The sequence below is a fragment of the Cherax quadricarinatus genome, chromosome 32, assembly GCF_038502225.1.
Source record: "Cherax quadricarinatus isolate ZL_2023a chromosome 32, ASM3850222v1, whole genome shotgun sequence".
NCBI lineage: Eukaryota > Metazoa > Arthropoda > Malacostraca > Decapoda > Parastacidae > Cherax > Cherax quadricarinatus.
Window position 1 is genome coordinate 32,030,623 of NC_091323.1, and position 23,419 is coordinate 32,054,041.

Consider the following 23,419-nt stretch of genomic DNA (forward strand, 5'->3'; position numbering starts at 1 on the left):
GCTTTCACGGATGAGCTAATGGCAGAGGCTGCAGGAAGTGGAGATTCCACAATGGGAGTAGCCAGAGGCTCTTTTTTTAAGTTTTTGACCTCTTTTTTTTTTTTACCCTCAGGAATAGTTTAATAGATCCATTGACAACCTGTGGTGTATAGGAAGATGTATACATGAAGGTTCTGGGTGAAGGTGTGAGAGAAAGGAGGTTCTCTCGCGTCACCTTGCTGAAGAACTGGACCCTGGCGTCAGGGTATATATAACCGGCTTGCACCTTAGCCTCACTGTTCATATTTTTCTTAGTTCTCATCCAAAGTGGGCGTTCTCTCCCTCCTCCTCCTCCCAGGTACGTGGTGGCGAGGGTTCTGTGTTCTGCAGTGTGTTCACTCGGTGTTTTCCAGGTTAATGAGGCGTTCACGAGAACATCTCCAGTGTAGAAGTGTTCAATTGTTCCGTCATTTTGTGTGAATACAAATGAAAAAAAAAGTAATTGAAATCTCCAGAACACAAAGAAGAAAATCCATACCCATTCATGAGCGACCATACATGTGTGGAACCTCATACACGTGACACCACCCATATAACACAAATTTTGAGATGGTAGTGGGGGCAAAACCCACCCAAAAGGACGTGTATTAAATTCTGAGATTAACCCGAAGAATCAATGCAATACAACTAGTCTATTTAACTACCGACAGCAGTGTGGAAAATACACAAGATACTGAACAAGACGGGACATCAATTGGCTCTGTGTTGATGACTGGAGAGACGTCATTGCTGATATGTTGACCAAAGAGCATTTGTATTAATGGTGATGAGTCAACAGGCACGCTTCTTGCTATGTTGATGAATTGACAGACATCAATGATTGTGAATCAACAGACACTCTCGTTGCTGTGTTGATGAATCAGCAGATATCACTGTTGGTGTTGATGTATCAACAGACTGCTACTAGTAGTACTACTGCTACTAGTACCACTGCTACTAGTAGTACTAGTGCTACTAATACTACTGCTACTAGCACTAATAGTAGTACTAATGCTAGTAGCAGTATTGCTAGTGCTACTAGTAGCAGCAGTACTACTAGTATTATTGCTGCTAGTACTACTGCTACTAGTACTACTACTAGTAGCAGCAGTACTACTAGTACTATTGCTAATAGTACTACTAGTACAACTGATACTAGTAGTACTACTGCTACTAACACTACTAGTAATACTACTGCTACTAGCACTACTAGTAGTACTACTAATATTAGTAGCAGTATTGCTAGTGCTACTAGTAGCAGTAGTACTAGTAATACTACTACTAATAGTGCTACTGTTTCTAGTACTACTACTTCTAGTACTACTGTTACTAGTACTACTACTACTAGTACTACTACTACTAGTACTACTGTTGCTAATTCTACTACTACTATTACTAGTGCTACCATTGCCACTCCTACTATTAGTAGTAGTTATTGAACCACTGCTACTACTACTACTAATACCGCAGCTGATACTTATAATACTATTAACTATTACTACTACAAGTAATATTACTACTACTGGTAATACTACTTCGTGAGGCAGTGGGTAGGATGAAAGGGGGTGAGGCAGCTGAGATTGATGGGATAAAGATAGAAGTGTTAAAAGCAGGTGGGGATATAGTTTTGGAGTGGAAGAGGGTAAGGTACCTAGGGATTGACAGAGACCATGCATAGTTCCTTTGTATAAAGGCAAAGGGGACAAAAGAGAGAGTAAAAATTGTAGGGGAATAAGTCTGTTGAATATACCTGGTAAAGTGTATGGTAGAGTTATTATTAAGACGGAGAGCAGGATAGCAGATGAACAAGGAGGCTTTAGGAAAGGTAGGGGGTGTGTGGACCAAGCGTTTACAGTGAAACAAATAGGTGAACAGTATTTAGATAAGGGTAAAGAGGGTTTTGTGACATTTATGGATTTGGAAAAGTCATATGACAGGGTGGATAGAGAGGCAATATGGCAGATGTTGCAGGTGTATGGTATAGGAGGTAGGTTACTGAAAGCAATGAAGAGTTTTTACGAGGATAGTGAGGCTCAGGTTAGAGTATGTAGGAGAGAGGGAGATTATTTCCCAGTAAAAGTAGGCCTTAGACAAGGATGTGTGATGTCACCGTGGTTGTTCAATATATTTATAGATGGGGTTGTAAGAGAAGTAAATGCTAGGGTCTTGGCAAGAGGCGTGGAGTTAAAAGAAAAAGAATCTAACACAAAGTGGAAGTTGTCACAGTTGATCTTTGCTGATGACACTGTGCTTTTGGGAGATTCTGAAGATAAGTTGCAGAGGCTGGTGGATGAGTTTGGTAGGGTATGTAAAAGAGGGAAATTAAAAGTGAATGTGGGAAAGAGTAAGGTGACGAGGATAACTAAAAGATTAGGTGACGAAAGATTGGATATCAGATTGGAGGGAGAGAGTATGGAGGAGGTGAATGTATTCAGATATTTGGGAGTGGACGTGTCAGCAGATGGGTCTATGAAAGATGAGGTGAATCATAGAATTGTTGAGGGGAAAAGGGTGAGTGATGCACTTGGAAGTCTGGAGACAAAGAACTTTGTCCTTGGAAGCAAAGAGGGAAAGGTATGAGAGTATAGTTATACCCACACTCTTATATGGGTGTGAAGCATGACTGGTGAATGTTGCAGCGAGGAGAAGGCTGGAGGCCGTGGAGATGTCATGTCTGAGGGCAATGTATAGTGTGAATATAATGCAGAGAATTCGTAGTTTGGAAATTAGGAGGAGGTGCGGGATTACCAAAACTGTTGTCCAGAGGGCTGAGGAAGGGTTGTTGAGGTGGTTCGGACATGTGGAGAGAATGGAACGGAACAGAATGACTTCGAGAGGAGTGTAAAAATCTGTAGTGGAGGGAAGGCGGGGTAGGGGTCGGCTTAGGAAAGGTTGGAGGGAGGGGGTAAAGGAGGTTTTGTGTGCGAGGGGCTTGGACTTCCAGCAGGCATGCGTGAGCGTGTTTGATAGGAGTGAATGGAGACAAATGGTTTTTAATACTTGACGTGCTGTTGGAGTGTGAGCAAAGTAACATTTATGAAGGGGTTCAGGGAAACCGGCAGGCTGGACTTGAGTCCTGGAGATGGGAAGTCCTGGAGATGGGAAGTACAGTGCCTGCACTCTGAAGGAGGGGTGTTAATGTTGCAGTTTAAAAACTGTAGTGTAAAGCACCCTTATGGCAAGACAGTGATGGAGTGAATGATGGTGAAAGTTTTTCTTTTTCGGGCCACCCTGCCTTGGTGGGAATCAGCCAGTGTGTTAATAAAAAAAATAAAATAATGAGATTCTAAATACATATAAACGAAACACAAATTTACTGGACACAAAAAAAATCACAAAATATACATAGCTAAAAAAAATACAGAGGTTAAAAGAAAATTATATAAATTCTTGTGGTTGCCATGACAGGAGACTCTTCTCTCACCCCTCACCTCTCACCTCCCCCCCCCCTGCTTTCTAGCTCCCCCTCCCCTACTTTACCCTGGGGTTGTTTGAGGTCGTCTTGATGGAGAGAAATCCGATAAAGATGATAGCTGAAGTTTGCACAAAGGAGTTACTGGGAAAACATTGTGTTGAGAGCGATGGAGCAAGTTTACACCAGAAGAGGCGAAGAGGCTAGGGAAGGAGGCTTGGGAACGGCGCTGGCAAGAGCCAAATAAGGTATTGGATCCTTCTAAAAGGAGGAAATATAGAGTTAGATCCTTTTACTGGAGGAAATACAGGGTTGGATCCTTTGAAGGCTAGGGAAGGAGAACGGCGCTGGCAAGAGGCAAATAAGGTATTTGATCCTTCTTAAGGGAGGAAATAAAGAGATGGATATTTTTAAAGGGAGGAAATACAGGGGTGGATCCTTTTGAAGGGAGGATATAAAGGGTTGGATTCTTTTAAGGGGAGGAAATACAGGGTTGGTTCCTTTCACATGAGGAAATACAGGGTTGGATCCTTTGAAGACTGGGAAAGGAGGTTTGAGAACGGCGATTGGAAGAGGCAAATAAGGTATTGGATCTTTCTAAAGTGAGGAAAAACAGGGTTGGATCCTTCTAAGGGAAGAAATAAAGAGTTGGATCCTTTTTAAGGAAGGAAATGAAGGTTGGATCCTTTTAATGAACGAAATAAAGGGTTGGAACCTTTTATGGTTATGAAAAGAGAGGTGAAAAGAGGTGAACTATTCAGATAAGGTATTGGATTCTTCTAAAGGAGGAAATAAAGGATTGGATCCTTTTAAGAGAGGAAATAAAAGGTTGGATCCTTTCAAGGGTAGGGAAAGGGAGTTTACACTGGCGTTGAGAAGAGGACAATAATGTGAACTCTTCAAATAAGGTATTGGATCCTCTTTGAGGGCAGGAATAAAGGTCACAACAGCACTGAGAGTTGTACAATGTAAACTCTTCAGGATAAGGTGTTGGATCCTCTTTGAGGATCCCAAGAGATGAGTGTAAACCAGCAAAATGTAGATTACGATAGCTTTTAGAAGAGATAGACTGACGTGGATGAGATACTGGAGTGATGGACAAAACTAATCCATATTTATCCATCTTTATAACGACTGAAGGAACTCGTCCATCCCACTAACCAGTGATGGAAGACGTCTCCATCCCACTAACCAGTGATGGAAGACGTCTCCATCCCGCTAACCAGTGATAGAAAACGTCTCCATCCCTCTAACCAGTGATAGAAGACGTCACCATCCCACTAACCAGTGAGAGAAGACGTCTCCATCCCACTAACCAGTGATAGAAGACGTCACCATCCCACTAACCAGTGATGGAAGACGTCTCCATCCCGCTAACCAGTGATGGAAGACGTCTCCATCCCACTAACCAGTGATAGAAGACGTCTCCATCCCGCTAACCAGTGATGGAAGACGTCTCCATCCCACTAACCAGTGATGGAAGACGTCTCCATCCCGCTAACCAGTGATGGAAGACGTCTCCATCCCGCTAACCAGTGATGGAAGACGTCTCCATCCCACTAACCAGTGATGGAAGACGTCTCCATCCCGCTAACCAGTGATGGAAGACGTCTCCATCCCGCTAACCAGTGATGGAAGACGTCTCCATCCCGCTAACCAGTGATGGAAGACGTCTCCATCCCACTAACCAGTGATGGAAGACGTCTCCATCCCACTAACCAGTGATGGAAGACGTCTCCATCCCGCTAACCAGTGATGGAAGACGTCTCCATCCCGCTAACCAGTGATGGAAGACGTCTCCATCCCACTAACCAGTGATAGAAGACGTCTCCATCCCGCTAACCAGTGATGGAAGACGTCTCCATCCCACTAACCAGTGATGGAAGACGTCTCCATCCCGCTAACCAGTGATGGAAGACGTCTCCATCCCGCTAACCAGTGATGGAAGACGTCTCCATCCCACTAACCAGTGATGGAAGACGTCTCCATCCCACTAACCAGTGATGGAAGACGTCTCCATCCCGCTAACCAGTGATGGAAGACGTCTCCATCCCGCTAACCAGTGATGGAAGACGTCTCCATCCCACTAACCAGTGATGGAAGACGTCTCCATCCCGCTAACCAGTGATGGAAGACGTCTCCATCCCGCTAACCAGTGATGGAAGACGTCTCCATCCCGCTAACCAGTGATGGAAGACGTCTCCATCCCGCTAACCAGTGATGGAAGACGTCTCCATCCCGCTAACCAGTGATGGAAGACGTCTCCATCCCACTAACCAGTGATAGAAGACGTCTCCATCCCACTAACCAGTGATAGAAGACGTCTCCATCCCACTAACCAGTGATAGAAGACGTCTCCATCCCACTAACCAGTGATGGAAGACGTCTCCATCCCGCTAACCAGTGATAGAAGACGTCTCCATCCCACTAACCAGTGATAGAAGACGTCTCCATCCAACTAACCAGTGATAGAAGACGTCTCCATCCCACTAACCAGTGAGGGAAGACGTTTCCGTCCCACTAACCAGTGATAGAAGACGTCTCCATCCCACTAACCAGTGATAGAAGACGTCTCCATCCAACTAACCAGTGATAGAAGACGTCTCCATCCCACTAACCAGTGAGGGAAGACGTTTCCATCCCACTAACCAGTGAGGGAAGACGTCACCATCCCACTAACCAGTGATAGAAGACGTCTCCATCCCACTAACCAGTGAGGGAAGACGTCACCATCCCACTAACCAGTGAGGGAAGACGTCACCATCCCACTAACCAGTGAGGGAAGACGTCACCATCCCACTAACCAGTGAGGGAAGACGTCACCATCCCACTAACCAGTGAGGGAAGACGTCACCATCCCACTAACCAGTGAGGGAAGACGTCACCATCCCACTAACCAGTGAGGGAAGACGTCACCATCCCACTAACCAGTGAGGGAAGACGTCACCATCCCACTAACCAGTCGTAAAAACATCTTTACACCTTTCTGAGATTGCTCTACTTCCTGTTTCTTCTCTTCCTGTTCTTCTTCCTTCCTCTCTTTCTCCTCCCTTTCACTTCCTCCTCAATAATCCATCATCGCGGCATTCTTGTCTTCTTTCTTCTTGTCTCCATCCATCTGTTTCTTCTTCTTCTTCTTCCTCTCTTCCAGTTACTGTTTTGCTTCTAATGTAAAGGGTTGGATCCTTTTCAAGGAAGGAAACAATGGTTGGATCCTTTTAATTGACGAAGGGTTGGATCGTTTTAAGGGACAAAATAAAGGGTTGGATCCTTTTAAGGGAGGAAATAAAGGGTTGGATCCTTTTAAGGGAAGAAATAAAGGGTTGGATCCTTTTAAGGGAGGAAATAGAGGGTTGGATCCTTTTAAGGGAAGAAATAAAGGGTTGGATCCTTTTAAGGGAAGAAATAAAGGGTTGGATCCTTTTAAGGGAGGAAATAAAGGGTTGGATCCTTTTAAGGGAAGAAATAAAGGGTTGGATCCTTTTAAGGGAGGAAATAGAGGGTTGGATCCTTTTAAGGGAGGAAATAAAGGGTTGGATCCTTTTAAGGGAGGAAATACAGGGATGGATCCTTTTAAGGGAGGAAATATATATACATATTTATTAAGGAGATGTATCGATAGGTGGTACAGTTTACACAGTCAGCGAGGATGGGTGGGATTGGCAGACGCGTCAGGAGACAGACGCGCGTCAGACACGTCGGAAGTCGTACGTCTGAGTAACTTTCAGCGTAAAAGTTACAACGCGAGGAAGAAAACCACTTACGTCTTCCTGTGAAATCCTTCGCTGTATCGTATAACGATTTCGCTGCATCGTTTTACGATTTCGCTGTATCTCCATTCAATTTCATTGTATCCTCCTTCAATTTCACTGTATCCTCCTTCAATTTCACTGTATCCTCCTTCAATTTCGCTATATCCTCCTTAAATTTCACTGTATCCTCCTTCAATTTCACTGCATCCTCCTTCAATTTCACTGCATCCTCCTTCAATGTCACTGTATCCTCCTTCAATTTCACTGTATCCTCCTTCAATTTCACTGTATCCTCCTTCAATTTCATTGCATCCTCCTTCAATTTCACTGTATCCTCCTTCAATTTCACTGTATCCTCCTTCAATTTCGCTGTATCCTCCTTCAATTTCGCTGTATCCTCCTTCAATTTCACTGCATCCTCCTTCAATTTCACTGTATCCTTCTTCACTTTCACTGTATCCTCCTTCAATTTCACTGTATCCTCCTTCAATTTCCCTGTATCCTCTTTCAATTTCACTGCATCCTCCTTCAATTTCACTGCATCCTCCTTCAATTTCACTGCATCCTCCTTCAATATCACTGAATCCTCCTTCAATTTCACTGTATCCTCCTTCAATTTCACTGTATCCTCCTTCAATTTCACTGTTTCCTCCTTCAATTTCACTGCATCCTCCTTCAATTTCGCTGTATCCTCCTTCAATTTCGCTGTATCCTCCTTAAATTTCACTGCATCCTCCTTCAATTTCACTGTATCCTCCTACAATTTCAATGTATCCTCCTTCAATTTCCCTGTATCCTCCTTCAATTTCACTGTATCCTCCTTCAATTTCACTGTATCCTCCTTCAATTTCACTGCATCCTCCTTCAATTTCACTGTATCCTCCTTCAATTTCACTGTATCCTCCTTCAATTTCACTGCATCCCCCTTCAATTTCACTGTATCCTCCTTCAATTTCGCTGTATCCTCCTTCAATTTCGCTGTATCCTCCTTCAATTTCGCTGTATCCTACTTCAATTTCGCTGCATCCTCCTTCAATTTCACTGTATCCTCCTTCAATTTCGCTGTATCCTCCTTCAATTTCGCTGTATCCTCCTTCAGTTTCACTGTATCCTCCTTCAATTTCACTGTATACTCCTTCAATTTCACTGTATCTTCATTCAATTTCACTGCATCCTCCTTCAGTTTCACTGTATCCTCCTTCAATTTAATTGTATCCTCCTTAAATTTCACTGCATCCTCCTTCAAATTCACTGCATCCTCCTTCAATTTCACTGTATCCTCCTTCATTTTCGCTGTATCCTCCTTCAATTTCGCTGTATCCTCCTTCAATTTAACTGTATCCTCCTTAAATTTCACTGCATCCTCCTTCAATTTCACTGCATCCTCCCTCAATTTCACTGCATCCTCCTTCAATTTCACTGCATCCTCCCTCAATTTCACTGCATCCTCCTTCAATTTCACTGCATCCTCCCTCAATTTCACTGCATCCTCCTTCAATTTCACTGTATCGCATCGGTTCTAGCATAATATATTCTTGTGTATCACTGTTTCGTAATATCGTTCACGGGTATCGTTGATAAGATTTGGGTTATTTCTGCGATATCGCTAGTATACTTCGCTGTAAGGTTACGGTGTTCCGGTTGGAGACCAACACAGAGACCACAACAAGACAGTACTGGTCTTGATACCAACATTGAGACAACAACAAGACAGTACTGGTCTTGATACCAACATAGAGACAACAACAAGACAGTGCTGGTCTTGATACCAACATAGAGACAACAACAAGACAGTACTGGTCTTGATACCAACATAGAGACAACAACAAGACAGTACTGGTCTTGAGACCAACATTGAGACAACAACAAGACAGTACTGGTCTTGAGACCAACATTGAGACAACAACAAGACAGTGCTGGTCTTGATACCAACATAGAGACAACAACAAGACAGTACTGGTCTTGATACCAACATAGAGACAACAACAAGACAGTACTGGTCTTGATACCAACATAGAGACAACAACAAGACAGTACTGATCTTGATACCAACATAGAGACAACAACAAGACAGTACTGGTCTTGATACCAACATAGAGACAACAACAAGACAGTACTGGTCTTGATACCAACATAGAGACAACAACAAGACAGTACTGGTCTTGAGACCAACATAGAGACCACAACAAGACAGTACTGATCTTGATACCAACATAGAGACAACAACAAGACAGTACTGGTCTTGATACCAACATAGAGACAACAACAAGACAGTACTGGTCTTGAGACCAACATAGAGACAACAACAAGACAGTACTGGTCTTGAGACCAACATAGAGACCACAACAAGACAGTGCTGGTCTTGAGACCAACATAGAGACAACAACAAGACAGTACTGGTCTTGATACCAACATAGAGACAACAACAAGACAGTACTGGTCTTGAGACCAACATAGAGACAACAACAAGACAGTACTGGTCTTGAGACCAACATAGAGACAACAACAAAACAGTACTGGTCTTGAGACCAACATAGAGACCACAGCAAAGCAGTACTGGTCTTGAGACCAACATAGAGACCACAGCAAAGCAGTACTGGTCTTGAGACCAACATAGAGACAACAACAAGACAGTACTGGTCTTGAGACCAACATAGAGACCACAGCAAAGCAGTACTGGTCTTGAGACCAACTTCCGGAGGAATTAAAAAAAAGGTCTATAAATAAGGAACTGGAAATGATGATAAACGAGGAACTAGAAAGGATGATAAACGAGGAACTAGAGAGGATGATAAACGAGGAACTAGAAAGGATGATAAACGAGGAACTAGAAAGGTTGATAAACGAGGAACTGGAAAGGATGATAAACGAGGAACTGGAAAGGATGATAAACGAGGAACTGGAAAGGATAATAAACGAGGAACTAGAAAGGATGATAAACGAGGAACTGGAAAGGATAATAAACGAGGAACTGGAAAGGATGATAAACGAGGAACTGGAAAGGATGATAAACGAGGAAGTAGAAAGGATGATAAACGAGGAACTAGAAAGGATGATAAACGAGGAACTGGAAAGGATGATAAACGAGGAACTGGAAAGTATAATAAACGAGGAACTAGAAAGGTTGATAAACGAGGAACTGGAAAGGTTGATAAACGAGGAACTGGAAAGGTTGATAAACGAGGAACTGGAAAGGATGATAAACGAGGAACTGGAAAGGATAATAAACGATGAACTAGAAAGGTTGATAAACGAGGAACTGGAAAGGATGATAAACGATGAACTAGAAAGGTTGATAAACGAGGAAGTAGAAAGGATGATAAACGAGGAACTGGAAAGGATGATAAACGAGGAACTGGAATAATAATTTACATAGATGAAATTCTGAAATTACTAATGACGAATAATTTCTGCATTACAGCAGTCACACCTGAATTATTTCTCTCTCTCTCTAGTGACTTGATGAAGCTAATAATAGTAATAATAATAATAATAATAATAATAATAATAATAATAATAATAATAATAATAATAATAATAATAATAATAATAATAATACAAGAACAATGTGTGTGTGTGTGTTTGTGAGTGTGAGTGTGTGAGTGTGTGTGTGTGTGTGTGTGTGTGACATTGTGGAAAGTCAAGCCACTTTCTTCAGACAAGTGTGGGAATCTCCCAAGACATGTCTGACACGCACCTGCCTAACATGTTCGTAACAGGTGACCTCCAGCAGGCGGAGGTGATCTCAAGGAGCACAGCTGTGCTCGCAGTGCACCGTCTGTGGTACGGTGCACTGCTATCACACTGTATCTCAGATACTATCATGCTGTATCTCAGATACTATCATGCTGTATCTCAGATACTATCATGCTGTATCTCAGATACTACCACACTGTATCTCAGATACTATCATGCTGTATCTCAGATACTATCACACTGTATCTCAGATACTATCACACTGTATCTCAGATACTATCCCACTGTATCTCAGATACTACCACACTGTATCTCAGATACTATCACACTGTATCTCAGATACTATCACACTGTATCTCAGATACTATGACACTGTATCTCAGATACTATCACACTGTATCTCAGATACTATCATGCTGTATCTCAGATACTATCACACTGTATCTCAGATACTATCATGCTGTATCTCAGATACTATCACACTGTATCTCAGAAACTATCACACTGTATCTCAGATACTATGACACTGTATCTCAGATACTATCACACTGTATCTCAGATACTATCATGCTGTATCTCAGATACTATCACACTGTATCTCAGATACTATCATGCTGTATCTCAGATACTATCACACTGTATCTCAGATACTATCACACTGTATCTCAGATACTATCACACTGTATCTCAGATACTATCACACTGTATCTCAGAAACTATCACACTGTATCTCAGATACTATGACACTGTATCTCAGATACTATCACACTGTATCTCAGATACTATCACACTGTATCTCAGATACTATCACACTGTATCTCAGATACTATGACACTGTATCTCAGATACTATCACACTGTATCTTAGATACTATCACACTGTATCTCAGAAACTATCACACTGTATCTCAGATACTATGACACTGTATCTCAGATACTATGACACTGTATCTCAGATACTATCACACTGTATCTCAGATACTATCACACTGTATCTCAGATACTATCACACTGTATCTCAGATACTATCACACTGTATCTCAGATATTACACACTGTATCTCAGATACTATCACACTGTATCTCAGATACTATCACACTGTATCTCAGAAACTATCACACTGTATCTCAGATACTATGACACTGTATCTCAGATACTATCACACTGTATCTCAGATACTATCACACTGTTCTCCGATACTATCACACTGTATCTCAGATACTATGACACTGTATCTCAGATACTATCACACTGTATCTCAGATACTATCACACAGTATCTCAGATACTATCACACTGTATCTCAGATACTATCACACTGTATCTCAGATACTATCACACTGTATCTCAGATACTATCACACTGTATCTCAGATACTATCATGCTGTATCTCAGATACTATCATGCTGTATCTCAGATACTATCATGCTGTATCTCAGATACTATCATGCTGTATCTCAGATACTATCATGCTGTATCTCAGATACTATCATGCTGTATCTCAGATACTATCATGCTGTATCTCAGATACTATCATGCTGTATCTCAGATACTATCACACTGTATCTCAGATACTATCACACTGTATCTCAGATACTATCATGCTGTATCTCAGATACTACCACACTGTATCTCAGATACTATCACACTGTATCTCAGATACTATCACACTGTATCTCAGATACTATCACACTGTATCTCAGATACTACCACACTGTATCTCAGATACTATGACACTGTATCTCAGATACTATCACACTGTATCTCAGATACTATGACACTGTATCTCAGATACTACCACACTGTATCTCAGATACTATGACACTGTATCTTAGATACTATCACACTGTATCTCAGATACTATCACACTGTATCTCAGATACTATGACACTGTATCTCAGATACTATCACACTGTATCTTAGATACTATCACACTGTATCTCAGAAACTATCACACTGTATCTCAGATACTATGACACTGTATCTCAGATACTATGACACTGTATCTCAGATACTATCACACTGTATCTCAGATACTATCACACTGTATCTCAGATACTATCACACTGTATCTCAGATACTATCACACTGTATCTCAGATACTATCACACTGTATCTCAGATACTATCACACTGTATCTCAGATACTATCACACTGTATCTCAGAAACTATCACACTGTATCTCAGATACTATGACACTGTATCTCAGATACTATCACACTGTATCTCAGATACTATCACACTGTATCTCAGATACTATCACACTGTATCTCAGATACTATGACACTGTATCTCAGATACTATCACACTGTATCTTAGATACTATCACACTGTATCTCAGAAACTATCACACTGTATCTCAGATACTATGACACTGTATCTCAGATACTATGACACTGTATCTCAGATACTATCACACTGTATCTCAGATACTATCACACTGTATCTCAGATACTATCACACTGTATCTCAGATACTATCACACTGTATCTCAGATACTATCACACTGTATCTCAGATACTATCACACTGTATCTCAGATACTATCACACTGTATCTCAGAAACTATCACACTGTATCTCAGATACTATGACACTGTATCTCAGATACTATCACACTGTATCTCAGATACTATCACACTGTTCTCCGATACTATCACACTGTATCTCAGATACTATGACACTGTATCTCAGATACTATCACACTGTATCTTAGATATTATCACACTGTATCTCAGAAACTATCACACTGTATCTCAGATACTATGACACTGTATCTCAGATACTATGACACTGTATCTCAGATACTATCACACTGTATCTCAGATACTATCACACTGTATCTCAGATACTATCACACTGTATCTCAGATACTATCACACTGTATCTCAGAAACTATCACACTGTATCTCAGATACTATCACACTGTATCTCAGATACTATCACACTGTATCTCAGATACTAATACACTGTATCTCAGATACTATCATGCTGTATCTCAGATACTATCACACTGTATCTCAGATACTATCACACTGTATCTCAGATACTATCACACTGTATCTCAGATACTATGTGTATGTGTACTCACCTATTTGTGGTTTCGGGGGTCGGTTCACAGCTCCTGGCCCCGCCTCTTCGCTGACCGCTAGCGTATGTATGTGAGAGAGTGAGAGTGAGAAAGAGAGAGAGAGAGAGAGAGAGAGAGAGAGAGAGAGAGAGAGCAACAGAACCAGTTCTGATGTGACCTCAGTGTCTGGGAATGACACAGGAAGCTGGAGATGACCAGTCTTGCGGCCGTGTACTTACCTTATTTATGATTGCTGGGGTCGAGTCACAGCTCCTGCCTTTGTGTGTGTGTGAGTGTGTAACTGTGTGTGTTTGTGAACGAATCCGTGTGTGCATTTTCTTCTCTGTGTACGTTTTTTCTTTCCATATATATTTTATGGTGTTCACCCATGTAAGTGTGTGTGTGTGTACTTTACCAAGTCATGTACGTCTATGCAAGCACTTTCTCCTCCTGTCTGAACTACCCACACACACTAGCCTCCCCCGGTGTACGTCGTTTCACTCCAATGTACTGCCCATTAAAGATGCATTCCTGGATTCCTGGTATTTTTCTACATATTGCAACATTTCCAGTGTTTTTCAGCATGTGTGTGTGCGTGTGTTTAGCGTATGTGTGCGTTTTTCAGCATGTACAGTGTGTATTTAGCGGCGTGTGCGCTTAAAGCATATGCAAGCTTAAAGGAGGTACGCGTGCGTTTTCACTGTGTGTGCGTTTTACTGGCGTATGTGTGCGTTTTATCGGCGTATGTGCGTTTAATCTACGTCCATGCGTTCATTTTCTTAGTATGTGTGCGTGACATTCCATGTACGTCTATTATCGCTGTTGTTTTGGTACGCAGTGACACGGTTGTGTGCGCTTCTTTGGTGCACACATGTGCGTTTGTTTGCACATGTGCAGCTAAGTACATATGCAGCTTTCTGCCTCAGAAGCCTAACCCTCTCCCCCTCTCCCTTCCTCTCTTCCCCCACTCCTGGAGTTTACCTGGAGAGAGTTCTGGAGGGTCAGGGACTGCCTCATGGCCCGGTCTGTGACCAGGCCTTAGGCTTGCGTCCCAGGATGCGACCCACACCAGTCGACTAACACCCAGCACTCCATTTTACTGATGGGGAACATAGACAACAGGTGGATAGAAACACGTCCAATGTTTCTACTCTGGCTGGGAATCGAACCCAGGCCCTCACCGTGTGAAGCGAGAGCGTTAACCACCAGGCCACCAGTAACGTCTGAGAAATATTTCTCTTACAAACAATTGTCTTAATTATTTGTCTTGTTTCCTTGGTTCTTTTCTTATTTTATCGTTTCTCATTTTATCATGTGTATTTTTCTGTCTTTATTCTCACTATCTTTAATATCCTACTTTGCTGTCTTTCTTTTTCACTATCTTACTTTCTTACTTTCTTCCTTTCTGCCATCTTCTCCTTTCTCAGCCATCCTCCTTTATTTTCATCTTATCTCTCTCTCTCTAACCTTCTCTGCTATACTAACAGCTAACTCTTCCCTCCCACAGGTCCTCTCCTCCTCCTTCATCTCCTTCATCTCGTGGTCAGCATCTCAGAGACACATCCTGGGGTTTTAACAACACTCATACAATACACTATATCCCAGAGTACTGATGATGTCTGAAACCACCGTTGACAATGCATGTTCTGATAATCCTCCTCCTCCTCCTCAACTCTGAATATATATTCAGGAATCTCACCGTCCTTGAAATAATGTCGAGCTCCCTTTCACAACACTACACTGACCCACCCCACTCCTCATCTACACACACGTACACCCACTTATACTCTCCTATATTAACCTAAGTGTACCTACACTTGTATCACGCACCACCAACACTCACCTATACACAATATACACATACACCTACCTATATACCCACTAATACACTACATACACCCACCTACACTATGCTATAGCCGCTCTCACCGTCACCTACTGTTAACACCCGCTCTTCCAGCAAACAGAAACGGTATAACAGTAAAAACACCTGTTACTCGGGACAACAGAGCAAGTGGGACCATTAACAGCCGTTCCTCAAGGAATTATTATTATTATAATCAAGGGGAAGGCCAAAAACCCGGAGTGACTATACAGCGCCTGGGTACGTGGAAGGCATTCAGGCTTAATTGGGAACTGGAGCACATTCAATTTCTAAACTGCAAAGCCCCTGACTAACAACAAGGAGCTCTCTTGAGGGGAGTTTCTCCAGGAGTCAGGCAACAGAACTGTTGTTTGTATAAGGTCAGGACGCCCAGTATGCTTCTAAGAGGCTCCCAGCACGGTATACTGTCATCATGTCGAAATGCAAACTTAACGAGAGATGTATTGTTCAACATTGGTCTTAGACACTCACATGTCGGGGGACAGGTTCATGTGTGATGCTGAGGTGTGTGTGTTCTGTGTGTATACTGGAGGTGTGTGTCTCAGTGTGTATACCGAGGTGTGTGTGTCTCAGTGTATGTACCGAGGTGTGTGTGTGTCTCAGTGTGTATACCGAGGTGTGTGTGTGTCTCAGTGTGTATACCGAGGTGTGTGTGTGTCTCAGTGTGTATACCGAGGTGTGTGTGTGTCTCAGTGTATGTACCGAGGTGTGTGTGTGTCTCAGTGTATGTACCGAGGTGTAAAATCGCATGTAATAGTACTGAGGGTGTGTGTCTCAGTGTAATGTACTGAGGTGAGGGTGTTTCTGTATGTACTGAGGTGTGTGTCTCATGTATGCACTGAGGTGTGTGTGTCTCATGTATACTGGTGTGTAAAGCTGTGCACTGAGGTGTGTGTGTGTCTATGTATGTACTAGAGGTGTGTGTTCAGTGTATGTACTGGAGTGTGTGTCTCAGGTATGTACTGAGGGGTGGTGAGAACCCAGTGTATGTACTGAGTTGTGTGTGTCTCAGTGTGTGACACTGTGAGGTGTGTGTCAGTGTATGTACTATGTGTGTGTCTCAGTGCATGGCATTGAGGTGTGTGTGTGTCTCAGTGTATGTACCGAGGTGAGTGTGTCTCAGTGTATGTACCGAGGTGTGTGTGTCTCAGTGTATGTACCGAGGTGTGTGTGTCTCAGTGTGTATACCGTGGTGTGTGTGTGTGTCAGTGTATGTACCGAGGTGTGTGTGTGTCTCAGTGTATGTACCGAGGTGAGTGTGTGTCTCAGTGTATGTACCGAGGTGTGTGTGTCTCAGTGTATGTACCGAGGTGTGTGTGTCTCAGTGTAAAAATTGAGGTGTGTGTGTTCTGTGTGTATGTGCTGAGGTGTGTGTGTCTCAGCAAGCAAATACAGGAGGGGTTCCCAGGTATGTACACTGAGGTGTGTGTGTCTCAGTGTATGCACCTGAGGTGTGTGTGTCTCCAGTGTGTGCATACTGTGGTGTGTGTGTTAAAGTGTATGTACTGAGGCGTGTGTGGCCCCAGTGTATACTGAGGTGAGTAAATCAGTGTATGTACTGAGGTGTCTCAGGTATGTACTGAGGTGAGGTGTCTCAGTAGTATGTACTGAGGTGTGTGTGATATCTCATAGGTGATACTGAGGTGTAGTGTGTTCCCAGTGTATGTACTGAGCAGTGAGTGTGTCTCTGGCGTACTGAGGTGTAAACTTACTGTATGTACCGAGGTGTGTGTCTCAGTGTATGTACCGAGGTGAGTGTGTCTCAGTGTATGTACCGAGGTGTGTGTGTCTCAGTGTGTATACCGAGGTGTGCTAGTGTATGTGTGAGGTGGGGTGTGGTTCTAGTATAACACTGAGGTGTGTGTGTGTCTCAGTATGTAATGATGAGGTGTCTGAGTGTATACTGAGGTGTGTGGTTCCAGTATACCGAGGTGTGTGTGTCTCAGTGTGTATACCGTGGTGTGTGTGTGTCAGTGTATGTACCGAGGTGTGTGTGTGTGTGTCTCAGTGTATGTACCGAGGTGAGTGTGTGTCTCAGTGTATGTACCGAGGTGTGTGTCTCAGTGTATGTACCGAGGTGAGTGTGTCTCAGTGTATGTACCGAGGTGTGTGTGTCTCAGTGTATGTACCGAGGTGTGTGTGTCTCAGTGTATGTACCGAGGTGAGTGTGTCTCAGTGTATGTACCGAGGTGTGTGTGTCTCAGTGTGTATACCGAGGTGTGTGTGTGTCAGTGTATGTGCCGAGGTGTGTGTGTCTCAGTGTATGTACCGAGGTGTGTGTGTCTCAGTGTATGTACTGAGTGTGAGGTGTCTTCAGTGTGGTTATACTGAGGTGTGTAGTTCTGTGTATGTACCGAGGTGTGTGTGTCTCAGTGTATGTACCGAGGTGTGTGTGTCTCAGTGTATGTACCGAGGTGAGTGTGTCTCAGTGTATGTACCGAGGTGTGTGTGTCTCAGTGTATGTACCGAGGTGTGTGTCTCAGTGTATGTACCGAGGTGTGTGTGTCTCAGTGTATGTACCGAAGTGTGTGTATCTCAGTGTATGTACCGAGGTGTGTGTGTCTCAGTGTATGTACCGAAGTGTGTGTATCTCAGTGTATGTACCGAGGTGTGTGTCTCAGCATGACTGAAGGTGGTATCTCATATACCAGTGTGTGTATCTCTGCATGTACTGAGGTGTGTGTCTCAGTGAGGGGCATACTAAGGTGTGTGAGTGTCTCGGTGTATACACCGAGGTGTGTGTGTCTCAGTGTGTATATACCGAGGTGAGTGTGTGTCTCAGTGTGTGTATATATATACCGAGGCTTGTGTGTTTCAGTGTGTATATACCGAGGTGTGTGTGTCAGTGTGTGTATACCAAGGTGTGTGTTTCAGTGTGTATATATACACTGAGATGTGAATCTCTTAATTTAAATAGCAAAACAATAATAATAATGTTGATAATGATAGACATACATATATCACTGCTCCCACCCACTCCCACCCACTCCCTCCCACCCACTCCCACCCACACCCTCCCACCCACTCCCACCCACACACTCCCACCCACACCCTCCCACCCACACCCTACTACCCACTCCTACCCACACCCTCCCACCCACACCCTACAACCCACTCCCACCCACACCCTCCCACCCACACCCTCCCACCCACACCCTACTACCCACTCCCACCCACACCTTCCCACCCACACCCTACTTCCCACACACACTCCCACCCACACTCCATTACCCACACACTCCCACCCACACCTCCCACCCACACACTCCCACCCACACCTTATCACCCACACCCCCCTCCCACCCACACCCTACTTCCCACACTCCCACCCACACCCACTACCCACACACCCCATCCACACCCTCCCACCCACCCACCCTGACCCACACACCCACTACCCACACACCCCACCCACACCTACTACCCACACTCCCACCCACACACTCCCACCCACACCCTCCCACCCACTCCCACCCACACCTACATCACCCACACACTCCCACCCACACCTTACTACCCACACACCCCACCACACCACACCCACCCTCCCACCCACACACTCCCACCCACACCCTCCCACCCACACTCCCACCCACACCCACACCCACACCCCACCCACACCTCCCACCCACACTCCCAACCCACACCTTGACACCCACACACCCACCCACGACCCTACTACCGCCACACCCCAACCCACACCCCACACCTGGCCACACTCCCACCCCACACCCGCCACCGCACACTCCCACCCACACCACACCCACACACTCCACCACACCCTACTCCCCACACCCCACCCACACCTCTACTTCCACACACCCAACCACACCCACTACCCAACACACTCCACCCACACCCTACTACCCAAAAGTCCCACCCACACCTCACTACCCACTCACTCCCACCACACCTTACTATCCACACCCCACCCACACCCTACTACCCACACCCCACCACCCGCCACCCACACACCCCACCCACACCCTACTTACACCACCCACACCCTAACACCTGGTTGACTCCCACCCACACCTTACTATCCACACACTCCCACCCACACCCTACTACCCACACACTCCCACCCACACCCTACTACCCACACACTCCCACCCACACCCTACTACCCACACACTCCCACCCACACCCTACTACCCACACACTCCCACCCCCACCTCCAGCCATCCACACACTCCCACCCACCCCATCCCACACACCCAACCACACCCACTGCCCACACACCCCACCCACACCCCACTACCCACACACCTCCACCCACACCTACTACCACACTCCCACCCACACCCTACTACTCCACACACTGGCCCACCCACACCTTACTCCCACACACCCCACTCACACCCTACTACCCACACACCTGACCCACACTCCCACACCCACTCCCACCCACACCCTAGCACCCACCCACACACCCCACCACACCTACTGATCCACACACCCCACCTACACCCTACTTCCCACACTCCCAACCACACCCTACTACCCACACCAATCCCACCCCACACTCCACTATCCGCACACTCCCACCCACACCCTACTCTACACCAACCACACCCTACTACCCACACACTCCCACCCACACCCTACTTCCCACACACTCCCACCCACACCCTACTACCCACACACACCATCCAACACACCCCTACTACCCACACACTCCCACCCACACACTCCCACCCACACCCTACTACCCACACACTCCCACCCACACCCTACTACCCACACACTCCCACCCACACCTTACTATCCACACACTCCCACCCACACCCTACTTCCCACACACTCCCAACCACACCCACGCCCACACACTCCCACCTGTACACCCTACTTCCTACACACTTCCACCCACCCCACTACCCACTAATAATTCTACCCACCTTACTATCCACACACTCTACCCACACCTTACTTCCTACACACTCCCAACCACACCCTACCACTCCACACACTCCCACCACACCCTACTACCCACACACCCACCCACAATCATCACTACCCACACACCCCACCCACACCCTACTACCCACACACCCCACCCACAATCTTCTACTTCCCCACACACACTCCCACCACACCCCACACCCACACACTCCACCCACACCACACCACACACACCCCACCCACACCCTAGTACCCACACCCACCCACCTCATCCACACTCCCACCCACACCCTACTTCCCACACACTCCCACCCACACCCTACTACCCACACACTCCCACCCACACCTTACTATCCACACACTCCCACCCACACCCTACTTCCCACACACTCCCAACCACACCCTACTACCCACACACTCCCACCCACACCCTACTACCCACACACTCCCACCCACACCCTACTACCTAGTTACACTCCCACCTACACTTACTACCCACACACCCACCCACACACCCCACCCACCCTGCTTCCACACACCCCACCCCACACCCTACTACCCACACTGCACCCTACACCTTGCATTATCCACACACTCCCACCCACACCCTACTTCCCACACACTCCCAACCACACCCTACTACCCACACACTCCCACCCACACCCTACTTCCCACACACTTCCACCCACACCCTACTACCCACACACTCCCACCCACACCTTACTACCCACACACTCCCACCCACAATTCACTTCCCACACACTCCCACCACACACCCTAATACCCACCACACCTCCCACCCACACCCCTACTACTCACACACCCTACCCACACCCTACTTCCCACACATCCACCTTACACCCTACTGCTCCACACACTCCACCCACACCTCTACTACCCACAAGACCTCACCACACCCTACTACTCACACCCACCCACACCCTACTACCCACACACCCCACGCACACCCCAGCCACCCACACACCCCACCCACACCCTACTACCCACACACCCCACCCACAATCTCAATACCCACACACTCCCACCCACACCCCACTACCCACACTCCCACCCACACCCCACTGCTCCACACACTCCCACCCACACCCCACCATCACCACTTCACCCACACCCCACTACCCACACACTCCCACCCACACCCACTACCCACACACCTCAATCACACCCTAATACCCACACACCCCCACCCACACCCTACTACTCCACACACCCCACCCACCACCCTACTACCCACACACTCCCACCCACACCCTAATATCCACACGACCCCACCAACACCCTACTACCCACAACACACACCGGGACCACACCCCACTACCCACACACTCCCACCCACACCCTCTCACTCCCACGCACTCCCACCCACACCCTACTGGGCCACCCACACACTCCCACCCACACCCTAATACCCACACACCCACCCAGCCACCCTATTAACTAAAACACCCCACCCACGTCCCACTACCTGACACCCCAACGCACACCTTACTCCTACACACTCCCACCACACTTACTTCCCACACACCCACTCATACCCTACTCTGCACACCCCACCCACACCCTACTTCCCACACACCCCACCCACACCCTACTTCCCACACACCCACCTACACCCTACTTCTCCCATACACCCCACCCACACCCCACTTCCTACACACTCCCACCCACACCCTAATACCCACACACCCTGACCACACCCTAGTACTCCACACTCCCAATCCACACCTACTATCCACACACTCCCACCCACACCCTACTCACACACCTGAACCACACCTACTACCCACACACTCCCACCTACACCTTACTATCCACACACCACCCACACCCTACTTCCCACACACCTCAACTACACCCACACCCACACACTCCCACCCACACCCTACTTCCCACACACTCCCAACCACACCCACACCCACACACACCCCACCCACACCCACTACCCACACACTCCCACTCCACACACTCCCACCCACACCCTACTTCCCATTAACACTCCCACCCACACCTACCACCACACACCCACCCACACCCATTATCCACACACCCACCCACACCCTACTTCCACACACACTCCCAAATCGACACCCGCCACCCACAATTCCACCCACACTCTCTACTCACAGGCTTCCACCCACACTTTGATTGCATCCACCATATTTATCTAATAATCTCCCACCCACACCATCACACTCATCTAACAACCCTAATACCCACACACTCCCACCCACACCCTACTTACTCCACACACTCCCACCCACACCCTACCCACACACTCCACCACACCCTACTTCTCCCAGCACACCCCACCCACCCCAACACCCACACACACTCCTACCCACACCCTACTACTCACACACTCCCACCCACACCCTACTACCCACACACTCCCACCCACACCCTACTACCCACACACTCCCACCCACACCCTACTACCCACACACTCCCACCCACACCCTACTACCCACACACTCCCACCCACACCCAACTACCCACACCCCACCCACACCTCACCATCCACACACCCCACCCACACCCGCCACCCACACACCCAACCACACCCCACTACCCACACACCCCACCCACACCCCACTTCCCACGCACTCCCCACCCACACCCCATCACCCACACACTCCCACCCACACCTCACTACCCACACTCCACCTG

At 46.2% G+C, this 23,419-nt stretch overlaps 1 protein-coding gene across 1 annotated transcript in view; it reads left to right on the forward strand.

Moving 5' to 3' along the window:
- The first annotated feature begins 208 nt into the window (after window positions 1-208).
- The window catches only part of LOC128690196 (pneumococcal serine-rich repeat protein), a 168,290-nt gene continuing 145,079 nt past the window's right edge, over window positions 209-23,419 (forward strand). Inside the window, exon 1 of the mRNA XM_070090618.1 lies at window positions 209-337. The gene's annotated coding sequence lies outside the window, so the exon portion shown is untranslated. The remainder of the gene's footprint in view (window positions 338-23,419) is intronic.